Genomic DNA, 15,794 nt, shown 5'->3' with positions numbered 1-15,794 from the left:
ATCCATTCTCAATGCTAATGTGTGCCCAGCAGGAATGCTACCACACTAATGCCTGTGTTCCTGCCTAACAGGGAGGTGGCTTTTTAAGGTTTCAGTATAGGAACTAGGAAGGATTGCTAATATTGTAAGATCAAGGTTGCGAACATCCAGGCCCTAAGTGATCTCAAGATTGAAAATCTTTGCTTGAGATGTCTGTAGGAAAGTGTTTATACTCTCTTCAGGCAATCTTGATTTATTGTGTTGAACTTTCTGGACTCTCAGAGAGCGGGAGGTACAAACTCTACCCCAGAGTGGGGGCCTTCTTTCCTTTGCTCTGCCTCCTTAATTTCTGCCTCTCCTTCTTCAAAATGCCAGGAACTAGAATGCAAGGTCAATCTCTGTCCCATTTCTGGTGTACTCACTGGGGCTCAGGGTAGGACGGTGATGAGGAGACAAGGGGCTGGGTGATGGCTCAGTTGGTAAAGTACTGCCATGCAAGCCGAGGACCTGAGTTCAATCCTCAGCACATCTATTAAAAAAATGTTGAGTATAGTGGTGCACAGCTTGCAATCTTGACATAGGGGAGGTAGAGAGGGTCCCTGGGGCTTGCTGGCCAGCCAGCTGAGCTTAACTGGTGGGCCTCTAATCCCAGTGAGATACCCTGTCTCAGGAAACAATCTCTGACCCATACACAGACTCACGAAGTATCCCTCAGTAGAACATTCTTAATGGTGATCCAATGGTGGTCTTAAGAAGTTCTAAGGGGTAAAGAAGACAATTATGTCAAGAGACATGTAGGGCATTATGAAGAGCAAATAAAGTGCATTAACTCTTTATCTCAGGGAAGTGTGGTAACCTGTCCCTGTAATCCCAGCACTCAGGAACCAAAGGCAGGAGGATCTCAAGTTTGAGGCCAGACTAGACTACAAAGTGATATTCTGTGGGAAAAAGAGAGAGAGAGAGAGAGAGAGAGAGAGAGAGAGAGAGAGAGAGAGAGAGAGAGAGAGAGAGAGGAAGAGAGGAAGGAAGGAAAGAAGGAAAAAAGAAAAACACACAAGGGGCTGGGGAGATGGCTGTGTGTTTAAAAGTGCTTGGGGCTCTCTCAGAGGACCCAAGTTTGAATCCCAGCACCCACAAGTGACTTACAACCACCTTAAACTCTAGCTGCAGGAGATCTGATACCCTCTTCTGACTTCTATGGGCATGCGTGCGCGTGCACACAGAAATAACAACAAAGCAATCTTTGTTGAACAGTAAGGATATAGACACCTGAAAGTGAGGTTTCCTTCCTGCATCAGGGGTACTTTTTTGAGCAGCATCTCCTCTTTGCTCCCAGTGCTTTTAAACTACAAAGCTTTACAAAAAAAAAAATGGAAGCCATTCTGAAGGAGCCTCTTCCTCTTCCTCTCCATCAGTGAGCTCTTGATGTCTTAGGAATCCATTTCACCAATCTAGCTGCACCCCCACTTGATCCCCTGTTGTGCTGTGTTTTGCTTGGGCACTGGCTCTCTACTGACAAAGGACATCCAAAAGAATGTCAGTCCCGCTCACAAGTCCATTTGCTGTGTACTGACTTCTCAGTGCAAGAAGCAAAACAGCATTGTTTTCCTCTCACCTTAGCTATTCACGCATCGGAACTCACCCAGCTCATCTTTCCCCGAGAGCATCCTGTCCCACTATTTTTTTTTTATTGTTGGGATTCTTTTCACTCATTTTTAAACAAAGAATCCATCCTACAAGGAAGGTAGAATGCTGTCTGAGCTGCCATTCTTACGTATTTTAAAGGAAACAATGGGTTTTTGAAGCAATAACTCACCTACCCAGAGGTCATTGTTCCAATCGTCGCAGCCACAGCGAACACGGCTCAAGAAAAAGGCCTCTGAGCAGCCGAAATAAACACCACGGAAGCTCATTCACAAACCTTGTGTAGCTCATGTCCATCTTTTGACTGTCATTTAACAAACATCCCCCGTTTCACTCATGAGCCTTGTCAATCTGACAAGCTACCCTCTTAGCTCAGAGAAGATAAGAAAGAACTTTCTGAAGGGGACCAAAAGGCACCTAGGAATGGATGGCAACAAAGAAGACTCATTAAAAACAAAACAAAACAGATATAAGAATTAAAAAATAACTGTGGCAACTGGGGGTCATTTGTGTTTGAACCACCACTCTCTCATCCTGTAGGCTTCTCGGTTATCCTGGAAATGGTGTTCCTGCCATGAGCTCTTTGCATTATTTCACATTCAGTGTTCTCTGTCTGAGAAGAGGAAGTAGAGCAAAATTTAGAAGGTGCCTGGAATATGGAAGAGACGCAATGAAATAGGAAGAGGCGAAGAATACAACAGACCTTTTTGGCTTCCTGGTCTTTCCTACTCCCTGTAGGTCTCAACAGCTGAGAGTGATTTCTTTCCCTATAAAATGGAGAGAAGCACCAAAGAGTCGATGTTCATAACATACCTGCTTGGGTAACATAGGTTCTAGAATCCCCCACGGTCTCAAGCACCACGTCTGAAGTTACCAGAGTCAGAGAATCAAAGGAGGGGGATGAAGAGGAGATGGGAGTTGAAGGGGCTCTTGCCTGGAGGATACAAAGACAGAAGGGGAATTCACGGGACTTAGCTTGTGGGTGGAGAGGGACCAGCCAGCCAGAGGAATATTTAAGACAACTGTGAATGTACGCCTTCTCTCCCTCCACCTTCTGACCACAGGGAGTTCCTTCCCAGGCTGTAAGGGTGCCTGTTTGTTCATTCATTCGGTCAATTCTCAACAGATGGTGTGCCTGCTACTCATTGGGCCTTATGCTAATTATTGCTTGAGATGCAATAGAGAAGGAAGTGCTTCTTCACAAGAAAATCTGAGAGAGTATGGAGGCTCCCCAGTGGAACACATGCCAAGCTTTGTGGTTGTTAAAGTGGGCCAACGTTTAATGACAATACAGGGTAGGTGGGGAGCTTTTCATCCCCAGCAGAGAGAATTGCCCAAACCGAGAAGATATGGGAAGAGGCTCTGGCCCTGAGGGAGGGTCATTTATCTACTGACGTTCAATGGGTGGTCTCAGTCCCCATGGAGACTCAAGGATTGGTTCTAAACCAACATAAAAAAAAATTGTTCCCACTAAAAGACTGTGACATCTGCTTGTCACAAATTATCCCTCTGTCCCTGACCTAAGACGAGACCAAGTCTTCACATCAGTCTAGTCCTCTGCTGCCTTTAAAGGATACATGGTGGTGGTGGGGGGGGGGGGCAACGTTTATGTTAGCATTGGCAAATTCAGCTGAGATCATATTGGAAAGACAAACTTGCACATCGTAGAAACAGAAGGAAATATCTTCATTTCTAAAAACTGTTTCCTGTTGATCAACTTAAATACTCAACGAAACACCAAAGACAAGGTAGTTTTGGAGGGCATAAAGGGGTGGGGTTCAAGGTCCAAGTGTTGAGTTCTAAGTGGTCAGCCACTCATCTGCCCATGCAGAGGGAAAAAAGTTCATCTTATATGATCTTATGTTTTATTTTCTCTTTGTTGATTTTGGCAAGTATGAGAATTATGGTTTTGAAGACTGGGGATTCTCAAATGATCATCTGCTTCATTTTACTGATAGACAGTTGAAGCTCAAAGGGGTTAGATGATGTTTATGGCTTGTGGACCGGACTCGGGCACTTGGGGAAGGCCCAGCTGTGGCTTCTCTGTTTTAGAAAAGATGCTGGTGGACAAACACTGGAATATGATATCTGGAATAGCGTAACATAGTCACCCAGAGTTTCGTCAATCAGTCAGCGGGGCTTCCATCAGAGGGAGTACTGATCAGGGCTTGCCACATGGTTTATCTGTAGTATCCAGATTAGCTCTTTTCATGGCCATCTCAATACCAGGTTCAGCCTTTGGCCTCCTTCACCTGATGAATGCCAACTCTAAATGTATTCAGTGTGCCCAGTTTCTTTCTACACCACTTGTCTCCCCAGCAAGACATGCAGTGGTTCTTTATCTAGTGATAATGTGTGTGTGTGTCTGTGTGCACGGATGTATGTGTGTGTATGTGTGTGTGCGTGCGTGTGCAAGAGATTTCACTCATCCAACAGCTCTACACATAGCATTTTCCTTTCACAGTGTTTCTTCGTATGAAGAGTATTTGATTAGTCTTTTTTTAAAAATATTTATTTATTATTTATTATGTATACAATATTCTGGTGCCAGAAGAGGGCACCAGACCTCATTACAGAAGGTTGTGAGCCACCATGTGGTTGCTGGGAATTGAACTCAGGACCTTTGGAAGAGCAGGCAATGCTCTTAACCTCTGAGCCATCTCTCCAGCCCCCTATTTGATTAGTCTTAAGCCTGATGATCTGAGTTTGATTATACAGGACCGATGAGGCGAAAGGGGAGAACTGTCACCTGCAAGTTGTCTTCTGACCACCGCACGTGTTTAGGAACACACACAGGCACACACACACATGCACACACTCACTCTCACACATTGAATAAGCAAATGTAATTTTTAGAAGTTTATGGGGCTGGAGAGATGGCTCAGAGGTAAAGAGTGTGTACTATACTTACAGAACACCTGAGTTTGGTTCCCACACTGGATGGCTCACTTATCAGCTCCTGCTTGAGGGAGTCTGATACCGTCTTCTGGCCTTTATGAACACAACACACATGTGCATATCCACAAAGGTACACACACACACAAATTGAAAGACCAAAAAAAAAAAAAAAACCCAGAAGATTAATTAAGATGTACTCAATCACCCCAAGGAACCCTGGATTCTGATGTTTTGTCCTGCTGAAGAAAGGATGGAGCCTATGGGGGCCTCAGTTTCTCTACTGAAAATAATAGGCAAATAGGCTCAGACCAGGAGATCTTTTAAGTTGTTTGTGTGTGTGCGTGTTTGTTTGTTTTGTTTTGTTTTGTTTTGAGGCAGGATCTCAAGATGAAGTCCTGGTTGGCCTAGAACTTGCTTTGTGGATCAGGCTGGCCTTGAACTCACGGGGATCTGTTTGTCTCTGCCTCTGGAGTGCTGGGATTAAGGTGTGAGCCAGGAGACCAAGGGATCTTTAATGTCCCTGCTAGTCTCAGATTGTCATGTCTCTAATACTTGGCTGAAGACCACAAGAATCTTATCTAATCCCAATTCTGATAACACACAGAGCCTAATCTCTCCAAGAATAGCAAAATGCCAGTCTCTATGTGGCTGCAGAATGAACATCTCTAACCTGGCACATCTGAAACGGGATTCTTAGTCCACCCCATTGACCCAAACTAGCTGTCACTCAGTTTTTCCATCTTACTGGGATGGCTTCATCACCCACCCACATGCTTCAGGCAGACATCTAAGGGCTATTAGAGTTTCCTCTCCTTATTAGTAAGTCCTATTGGTAGAACCTACAGTCTTGCTGCCCCTGGCCTTCTCAAATCTATTTCTCTCATCTACACCCTCACAGTCCTCCCTGGGACCACACACATTCAACAGCTTCCAGTCTCTCCCTTCTGCAAACCACCTTCCATACAACCACATGACAGTTTAGACACCTCATTCAGTCCTGTGCCTCTCTGCTGAGAACACCTTGCTAGTGGCTTCTGACCACACTTGGAATAAATCTGAACTCTTTGTTTGGATTTATGATACTCTAAGTCAGGAAGTCAGGGTTCTCAACCTGTGGGTCATAACCCAACTGCAGTCACGTATTAGATAGCCTGTACATCGGACATTTACATTATGATTCATAACAGCAAAATCGCAGTTGTGATGTAGCAACGAGATCATTGGGGGGGGGGGTCACCACAGCACGAGGAACTGTAATGAAAGGTCTCAGCATTAGGAAGTTTGAGAGCCCCTGGCTGAGCGATCCATCCCGTCTCCATCCACATCTTACTCGTTTCTCGCTCAGCCCCTGGCCCCTCTTCTCTGAATCTGCTCACCCCATTCCTCTCGTGGACCTGTGTGCCACTTCTTTCTTCTGCGTTCATTACTCTTCCCATAATCCCACGCTGGTTCCTCTTCTACCGTTCCGTCATTACACCAGGAAGCATCTGCCTGCAAGAATCGTCTTCTATCCACCCAATGTGGAGTAGATCACGACTCTTTGGTAAGTCATGGGAGTGCGAGACCCATTGGGACAGAGATCTCATTCTGACCACCCAAACATCCCTAGCACAGAACAGTGCTCACACAAGAAAGAAGGCCCAGTGCTTGCTGTGTAGATGCTGGGTGAGAAGAGCACCTCAGCCTTAAGGCTCCTGGTCCCCTTCTCCTATGCCCTGTGCCTCAGCTCGGTTCTGTGCTAGGCCAGTTGATGTTTCCACATGTGGATTCGTACAGACTTCAAGGCCCTGGAGGGCAGAGATGGCTTCCTATAACTGTGTGTGTGTATGCATGTGCGCCTAGCACAAAGCTGAACGAATATATCTACTGTCCAACAGGGATCTAAATTACATCTGTGTATGCCACCTATCATTTAAAGGTGGACCAGAGGGCCTGGGAATGGCTGTCACTGAAAAGGCTCTGTTCCCCAGCTCAGCAAGCACTCAACAAAATCCTTTTTAGCATCCTTACAATTTTTTCTTTTACATTTATAGAATCGTTTTTGACTACAACAAGAAGTTTTGACACGGTTGAGAACTGTTCAGAACCAGAGACTAGAAACAATCAGAAAGCCGCATGAACGCTTCATAAAGGTAAGTTACACATGGTTGCATATGATCTTTTTTTCTTTTCTTTTCTTTTCTTTTTTTTTTTTTGAGCTAGGGTCTTCCTATGTAATCCTGCATGACCTGGAATTTGCTATGCAATCTAGCTAGCCTCCTATCTCTTTTTCCCACATGCTGGTGTTAAAGGTGTGTGCTACCACACCCAGATAACATATGTTCTTTTTAAAGTGCTTTTATCTGAAATAGAATTACATTATTCCCCACCTTTCTTCCCAGTTACCTTCCCTCAAAACCTTCCATGGCCTTCCCACTCTCAAGTTGATAGCCTCTTTTTCTTTGATTATGTGTTACATGTGTATACATACATAAATATATAAAAACATATTTAATATTTAAACTATGTAAATAGACTCTGCTGAATCTGGTTTTTGTTGTTTCTGTGTATACGGTATCAGGGCTAATCAGTCTGCATTGGACAACCACTAATGGGGCTCTTCCCTAGGAGAAGCTAACTCTTTTTCTCCCAGAAGTCAGTAGTTGCCTGTAGTTCTTTGTCTAGGGCTGGGACCCTGCGAAATTGTCCCTCTTCCACATTAACATGTCCACTGATATCGTCATGGTCCTGGTCTTGTTGATGCAGGCACTTCTAGGAGATACTGTTTCGCAGCACCCCGCCTGGTTGTCTGGCCCTTGCAATCTTTCTACCCACTCTTCTGGGATGTTCCTGAGCCAAGGATGCAGGAGCTAGGATGTAACTGTATCCATCGGGCTGGGCTCTCCACAATCCATTGATCTCGGCATTATGTCTGTTTGTGGTTTCCTGTGATGGTCTGCAGTTGCTGTAAAGAGAAACTGCTTTGATAAGGGGCGAGAGCTGCACTTATGTATAAGGGATAAGATTTAGAATGTAGTCGGAAATTACGCTGGTCTAGCAAAGCTGTCGTAGTAGATTCTTTCCTATGGTCCATGATCTCACCAGCCCCAGGAAGCTGGCTAGGTTTCCAGTACCAGGCACGATTTCCCTCTTGTTGAATGAACAACAAACTTCTTCAAGTTAAAAGTGGAGGGGAAAATGAGTTTCCTGAGTCCATAAGGAGTTCTGAACCTGAGGGCCAAGGAGAGCACGGTTCCCCTGAACTGTTTGTGTCTGTCTGGCGCTCTTGCAACTAATGTGAGAGCCAGGCCTGGCGGTCGGTCTGGTTCTTCGTTCTCCGTCTCACTTTGCTCCACATTCTCCGTTTTCTCTAGGAAATTCAAATTTACATTTTAGAAGGCATCACAGGTCATTTCCCCCTCCACACCCATCCCTGTGGCCTAGCAGAGAAAAATTCCCTTTGCTTTTCCACTTAGGAGCAACAGTAACAACAACAAAGTTCAATCCTAATCAGTCCCTGACAATCCTGGGAAGGAAGGACCAGCGCCACCACATCTCCGACAGGCTTTTACAATTTAGTTTTATTATTCGGCTCTCACGGAAATGCTGATCCCTGAGAAGGAGAGGAAGACGATCTCCCATGGTTCTTCAGCACGAACAGCTTACTAAAAACAGGAAGCACAGGCCACACCACTGTCACTGCAGGAGTACACTAAGAAGGAAGGACCAGGAGCCCTTTATTGTTGCCACAAAAGGAAAGGACAAGGGATGGGACTTGTGGAAAGTGAAGGAGTGGACGAGGGAGAAAGGAAAGTAGGTGGGCACACCTTCCTTAGACATGAGCCATGGGACAATGGTCAAAGCTACCAGTGAGATGTGAGTCTGGACCTTCTTGGTGACACATCCTAACAGGATGGCCTGGTGGCCATTTTTAGAGCAGTGTTAGGGTATAACCGTCTAAGTAAATTCCACCACATGTTGCACCCCATCTGACCTCCTGCAAACAAACAACATGCAGGGCTTGGGGAGATGGCTCAGGGGCTAAGCACTTACCTTGTAAGCATGTGTAGTAAGTTGGGATTCTCCTAATTAAATGCTGTAAATGCCCGATGGGTATGGTGTCTGTGTATAACCCCAGCCTCAGAAGGCAGAAACAGGCGCCATAGACCCAAGACGAGCCACGCGGGTTTGGGGTTTGGTTTAGAGACCCTGCCTCAATGAATAAGGTAGAAAAATTATGAAGGGTGATTCTTGACATCAATCAGTCTTGCATCAACTCACATACACATACACACATGCAAACACGCATGCATACATACCCTTGCATACACACATACACATAAATGAAAACAGAAAAAGAAAGATGTGTAAAGCATTATCACGGGGTTTTTCGTGCATAACCAGCAAAAAGTGAGGAGCTTCTGTTTTGAAAGTTTTCTTCAATAACAGGATCCTTGCCTTCAGAATTCTCTTCTAGAAGTCGCAATAATACATTCTGAGGGCTGGGTAAATGGCTCAGTCAATACAACACGTGTCATAAGAACCTGACACGTCCTGAGACCGCCAGTACTCACGTCACAAAAAGCTGGGTTTAGTAGCCAAGGCTAGAGCCCGCACTGGAGGCACCAACACAAGCAGGTCCTTGGAGTTCATTAGCAAGTTAGTGTAAAAGAATCCAGGACCGCCCGGTTCAGAGAGAGAGCCTGTCTCGAAAAATAAGGTGGCAAGTGATTGAGGAAGCCAGTCAACATCAATCTCTGACCTCCACATGCACACCTGCTCACGCACGTGTGCACACAAACACAAACATACATGCTCGCCAATAAAAATTATATGCTAGACACTATCTAGAGTCCTAGCTTCTGTCAGTGGGATGGACCAGATGGGCGGTTCTGAAGGTTTCAAGGTCCACTTAATTCCTATAAAAAGGACACGCGCTAACAGGGTGCTAATCCCATTTCCCTCCCTTTACTTGCTCAGAGGTAGACGGAGGATGCAAATTTTCAGTTTTAGACAGAAGGGGACAGGACCTGAGACTAAGGAGGAGGCCATTTGTAGGACGGGAGGAGAGAGGAGCGAGGGCCGCCTTTCCCACCTTCCCCGTGGGCCTTGTGGTAGGTGTTCCTCGGAATCCTGTGAGGATCACAGGGCTGGTTTCTCCAGTTTGCCTGCAAACCTCCGCTCTGCGCCTGAGTCCCTTTTCCTACGCGTTGTGCTTCGTCATCAAAACTGGAAAAACCACACTAAGCCCTTTGTCCCACGCATCTGACGACTGATTCCTACGGTTACTGGGTGAAGGTTTTCTCCGCAGTTCTCAAAAGAATTAGACCAGTGAGGACCTTATGTGGAAATGGGCGGGGTGCAGTTTCCCCAACTCCGCCTGTAGGCACGGCCGCTCTTGTCCGTGAACCACAGCGCTCTGAACAATGGGATGCAGAAGAATTCAAAATGAATAGCAGACAGCCTTTCTTTGGGACCTCTGATCCAGTTCTCTTAAATCCACCCTGCTTTCTTTCGAGAGCACAGGCATTTGCTCCGGGGCCCATGTTCATGGTTGCTAACATGAGTATCGAAAGGATTAGTGATATCTTCGCCTCCTTGTTTTGTTTAAAAAAAAAAAAAGATTCCATTTCCTATTTTAACTTGCTTGGAGAATATGAAAAACCTGCAATCCGGGTTTTTATCAATGAAGGTTCGTGTTTTCTCAATCTTTGAAGGAATCTTTGAAGGAAGAGCTCTTTGCTCTTTGAAACAAGATGATCCGTTCCCATTGAAGGTTTCTCATTGTGAAGTCCAATGTCAAGGGAAAAGTTAATGGGTGAATTACAAGTGCTCACCACAATGGGACTGGATTTCTATAAGACAGAGAGAGGAGGCTGAATGAAGCCGGCTGTTGCTTCTCTATAAAAACACGGAACTAATGACGGTTCCTCTGCGACTAGGGAGGTCTTTCTGCTCTGTTCAGCGTTGTCATAACTGCTCTGTCTTCCTTTGGCCAAATCTCTCCTGTGCTGCTGCTTTAGGACAACAGAGAAGGCCAGAAATACCACTGCAGGAGCATGCCCACCTTACCCATTTCAGGAAGGTATGCGAGATTAAATTTGTCCTTCTCTTGGACTGGTTCATTTAGCATCAGTGATCAGGATGAGTTAGTTCAAGCTCCTTTTGTGGTCATAAATAGCCCCATGCTGAATGGGTTGTTCCGAAGGAGTGGGGGATGCATGTGGACCCAATGCTACCGCTAAACTAACATTGGCTGGTGGGTGTAACTAGTATCCAAGATGTAGCTGATGGGACAAGACACTTGCACCTACCAGAGGAGCTGACTGTGACTAGTCTAAGCCCAGAGAACATTTCTTTACACCAGGGTGAGGGGAATCATGTGACTCTTTATGAGAGATGAGGAAGTGGCTCCTGTGTGAGGTGCTCTAATCAAGGTCTGGAGTCGTGCTGGAGAGAGGTCAGGCTGTGGCTATGGTCCTGCTGTGGACACCAACAGTGGTCCCATCGAACTGCTGTCACACTTCAGGCTACTCAGTTGAGCATCACATTAGTACATTTTCTTGTAACTGTGACCAAATACCTGACGAAGCAACTTGAGGAAGGAAATGGTTAGATACACCCCACAATGGCAGAGGAGGCGTGGCAGCCAATCCAGCTCCTGTCCCTGGCCGTAAAAGGCTGCTGGCTCTCATAAGAGAAGACCAGAAAGGAGAGAGGAACACTTGCTCTGTCTTGGCTTTCTTCTTTGCCCCCTTTTTATTCAGGCTAGGACAACGACAACAGCCCATGAGCCGGTGCCACACTCACAGTAGGCCGTCCCCCATGAATTAATCCTCTCTGGAAATACTGTCATCGATGCACCCCAAGGGGGGCTTACTAATGTGCTGGGTGTTTGTTAACACTTGAACAGAGCCAAAAGGCTGAGAATTGATGGGTTTCTTAGCCAATCAAGTTGATAGTAAAAATTATTCATCCAGGGAAGCATGGAGTTCCATGACTATAATCCTGGCACTTGGAGGTGGGGGAAGGAGGATCAGAAGTTCAAGGATATCCTTAGCCAGTAGGGACTTTGAAGCCAGCCTGGGCTACATGAAATGCCGGGAAATAACCATCACATGTATTGCCCCACCCCTTCCCATCGCTAGCTCCTGGACGAACCTGGACTCTGCATTATCCCCCAACATCAAGAGAAGTGAGCAGATGGCCTGCGGCATTTTACTTTTTAGCCGGAAGTCAATTTGCCTCCTAGCATTGGGGAGTCCCCAAGCACAGGAAGAGGGCACCCCCCCACAGGAACAGATGATGTTCTCATACTAGAGGAGAGGGGCTCAGCACAGTACCCTGGGCCATAGGTACCAACCTTTGCTCCACGATACTCTGCTGACATAGCACGAGGTGTTGCCAGGAATTTGGGTTGACTGGAGAGATGGGCAACTTTTAACCCAGTGTTCACTTTCTTGAGCCCTGGTTCTTCTGCTGAACCTGCTGTAAGGTGGCCATATGACAGTCACACTCTCTGATGCGACAGATGATGAGGTTCTTTGCCACCCTGCCACCCACCAGACGCGGGGCTCTTTCTGACCCCCACAACGTCATAATTTGCATGCTCTAAAAGAAGTGAGAAAATAATCTATTTAAATCCTGTGGTCTCCATGAAGTCAAAGGAAAAAGCACCCCCCCCCCCGGCATTTTACTGTGAACATCGCAAACCCTGTACTCAGAGTGGCAAGTGGTATAATCTATAGTGCTATTTGGCGGGATGCTTCTTCCTAGTTGCTTCTCACCTGAGGGGAAGGCTTGGAGCGGCATGGCTAGAAAAACCATCCATTTTCTGTAAAATAAGGAAAGCACTGGGGGCCTAAATAGTAAGGTTATCAAATATCTTACACACAAACAGCTACCTTAAATGGACCGCCACACAAGCAAGGGTTTTCTCCTGATGGTAATGTTTGCTATTTTAATGTACAATATGGCACTTTGCAGACACAGGAAGCTCGATGAATTTTCCTTGGTGGTGATAACAGCTGGAGCTAACATAAATTGTCTCTTATTTTGGTAACAAAAGGCTTGGCATTTATTATTTTCGTGGAAGCCATAGAGGTATTTTTAAAATAGTACACTAAAAACGTGGGTGAAGTGTTAGACTTACTGGACACCATTACCGATTTTGATGCACTCAAAATAAGATTATTATTATTATTATTATTATTATTATTATTATTCACTAAAACACAGTTCGTGCATTCCACTCACCCAACTTCCTGTAATGTCAATGGCTCAAATGTCATAGATTAATCTAAACTAAGGATTAATGGTTGGTAAAAAATACCAATTAAGTAAACTGCAGGCTTCGTTTGGATTTCCTACCTTTTCATCTCAGAGACACCAATATCAATTCGAACTGCAGGGTCTCTAAAACTTCAGTAGCAAAACGACATTAATTCAGACTGATTGGGATTAGATACAAGATGGCGTGGGAAGGTCACAATACCTAGCCTTTTCTGTGCCAAATGCTTAGCATGTTATGCTCTGATTTCATCCTTCCCAGGGGGGGGAGGCACTGGGTATCATCTATTCATGTTATAAATGATACAGTCAGCCTTAGGAGGTGAAACAATGGTTGTATGGCTGCTCTTTGAGGGGTTAGATCTGTGCTAAGGTCTTCCCCTGTCTCTTGAGATATCTCCATCCCTACCCCACCCTTCTCTGCACGCATGTGCACGCATGTGCATGTGGAGGTGAGAGGTCAACCTCGGGCTTCCTTGCTCAGCACTGCCCACCTTACTTGGGCTAAGATCTTCCTTATTCCAAGGTCCTGGACCATGGTCACTGTCACGAGCCATTTCCCCCCTAAAAATCATTACAGGAACCATCACCCTGGGGAGTCTGCAGAGAACCCCACACCCATAATTATGTTCTATTGAGAAAACCTACCCCACACCCAATTAACTTATCTGTTAGTGGAACCCGCCTCACATTCCAGCTATCCAGGGAACTACGTGTGGCAACTTGTGACTTCTTGGCCTACCTGTCCGACCGTAACCTGGCCTACGTGACCGGGACCACGTAGCGAGATCCCGTGCCCTGCCCCCCATTCCTTACCATATATAAACTGTAACCCGTCCCTAATAAATGGAGGCTTTGACAAATCTGCTTGGCCTTCTTCTTCTTCTGTCTTAGCTCATTCCCTTCCAGGTAGCGCCCCTCCATGACCCTGGAATAACTGATTGCAGGGTGGGTTACAAACCCCTAGACTGAGTAACCCACCCAACGCAATCGACAGGTCACAGTGGTATAAACTGGGACATTCGGTCTGGGTGTGAAACATTGAGCCAGACCTGCCCACAGCTCCTCTTCCAAAGGTCGCATGGATCAGCTATGGCAGGTAACCTCAATGGGGAGGTTGATCGTCCTAAATCAGTAATGAACGGGATTTTCAGTGGCATGTAGACATGTATTGACTCTGCAGAGAACACAGAAGCTTCACCTGGGTGAGAGAGGGGTCGGGTGAGAGTGGGACCAGCCGGCTCTCCCGTCAGAGCATGGAGAAGCATGTTGCAAACATCCCCACTGCCTTTGGCTTTCCTTTCCTGAGTGTTTTAAGGCTTAATTAATGTGTGTAAAGTGATCTGAAACATGGGGATGAAAAGAGCCAGGGACCCGCAGAGTGCCAATGATTACCTGAGGCCAGACAGCTGTAAAAGGGAACCAGAGCGGGGGAGCCTAGAGAGACTGGGAGAGGGCTCTGCTTAGCAGCCAGCTGGCTGGCCCCATGCCACCTTGGACTGTTTTTGGCAGGGTTCGGCCCCATGCCATCCTCTCAAGGCTGACAAAGCAGCTACACTCAGGAGAAAACATTCCTTTGGGACCTCAGCTGGAGCTGAAGAACCAATGTGAAGACGCAAACTGGCCATTTTCCCAAGTCGACCCTATAGAGGAAGAGATGAGACAACACTTATCCACCTCTCTTGTCAAAGCAAGACAACTGCAGATTCCTACATTTTGGGGCCATGAAGGGATGCACGCAGAAACATCAAAGAGATGAATGAGTCACCTCTTTCCTCTTGACAGGAGGCACAGTGACAGTCCCATCACCCGTGGGAGGCAGTGAATCTCTTTAAAATGGTGGGTGGAAATAATGAGGTCCAGGGCCCACGCTGTTGCCCCATCTCCTTAGAGTGTTACTAAAAGGGGACGGCTATCAGTTTCATGGAGGATGTTAAGAAGTGGCACCTCATTGTGACTCAAAGCATCCGGAGAAGCAAGTGGCAACTCTTTCCTCCATTCTAAACTGATTCCTACCAGTATCTATCGAGTTTGAGAAACATCCAACACAGAGCCCCAGCACATGCCTGTGTACATAAACGGGGGCTATTTATACAGAGGAACACAAACTGTTGTGATGATGGATTTGGCAAAAAGGGTTGTTGGGGTAATCCAAAGTCTATGTTGGGTCTTCATCATGTTTCCGAGTCCTGCTCGGGCTAACTGTTGGGGTGTTATCCATCTCCAGAACCCACAATAGGAGGATGTGGGTTTAGTGATCAGTGGCTTGTGAGGGAATTCCAGAGGGCTCTGATGGCCTCAAAGTGAGACTCACTTCAAGACCAGGTCAGTGGCTATACCATAAAATGCCTCCTAAGTGGACTGAGACATCCCCCCCAAAAAGGCGGGTCCATTTATAATGTCTCTGCCTGAGTAGTTTAAGTGGCCAAGAGACACTGTCAAGCCCAGCCACCACTACCACCACAGTAATTGAGGCTGTTTTTCTCAGTACTCCTCACTCCTGACTGGCTCCTACTGTCTGATGTCTGGGGTGGGTACAAGAGCACCTGTTGTTAATGGGTCACCAGAGGGTCCTCCAAAGCCACCAGTAATAAATTCCTTTATATCCACATCTAAACTAGGATAATGGTAATCTCCAGTAAGTCACCCGACCTTCTAAATCATGTCAGATCTAAGTCATCCTCCACTGGGTCCAAGGATAACTCCTACAAAGCTCAGCATCCTTTCTGTTTAGAGTCATGCTGTTAGCTTGGCTAACTCCGCAGCTTGCTGCTTCAAGGCTTAGGATAATAGATCAGCCTCCAGAGTTGCAAAAACAGATTTTTTTGTTTTGTTTTAAGACAGAGCCTGGCTCTGTAGTTGTGGCTGTCCTTGAACTCACAGAGATCCAACTACCTCCACCTCCCAGTGCTGGGATTAAAGGTGTGTGTCACCACACCTGTCTGGCACAGCAAAATTCTTAGAATAAATATCAATCAACATTTCTTCCTCCCTCTCTCTCTTCC

Source organism: Alexandromys fortis, unplaced genomic scaffold (assembly GCF_014885135.2).
Source record: "Alexandromys fortis isolate MF-2015 unplaced genomic scaffold, M_Fortis_MF-2015_v1.1 scaffold_63, whole genome shotgun sequence".
Classification (NCBI taxonomy): Eukaryota; Metazoa; Chordata; class Mammalia; order Rodentia; family Cricetidae; genus Alexandromys; species Alexandromys fortis.
Note: the sequence above shows the minus strand (reverse complement) of the source record.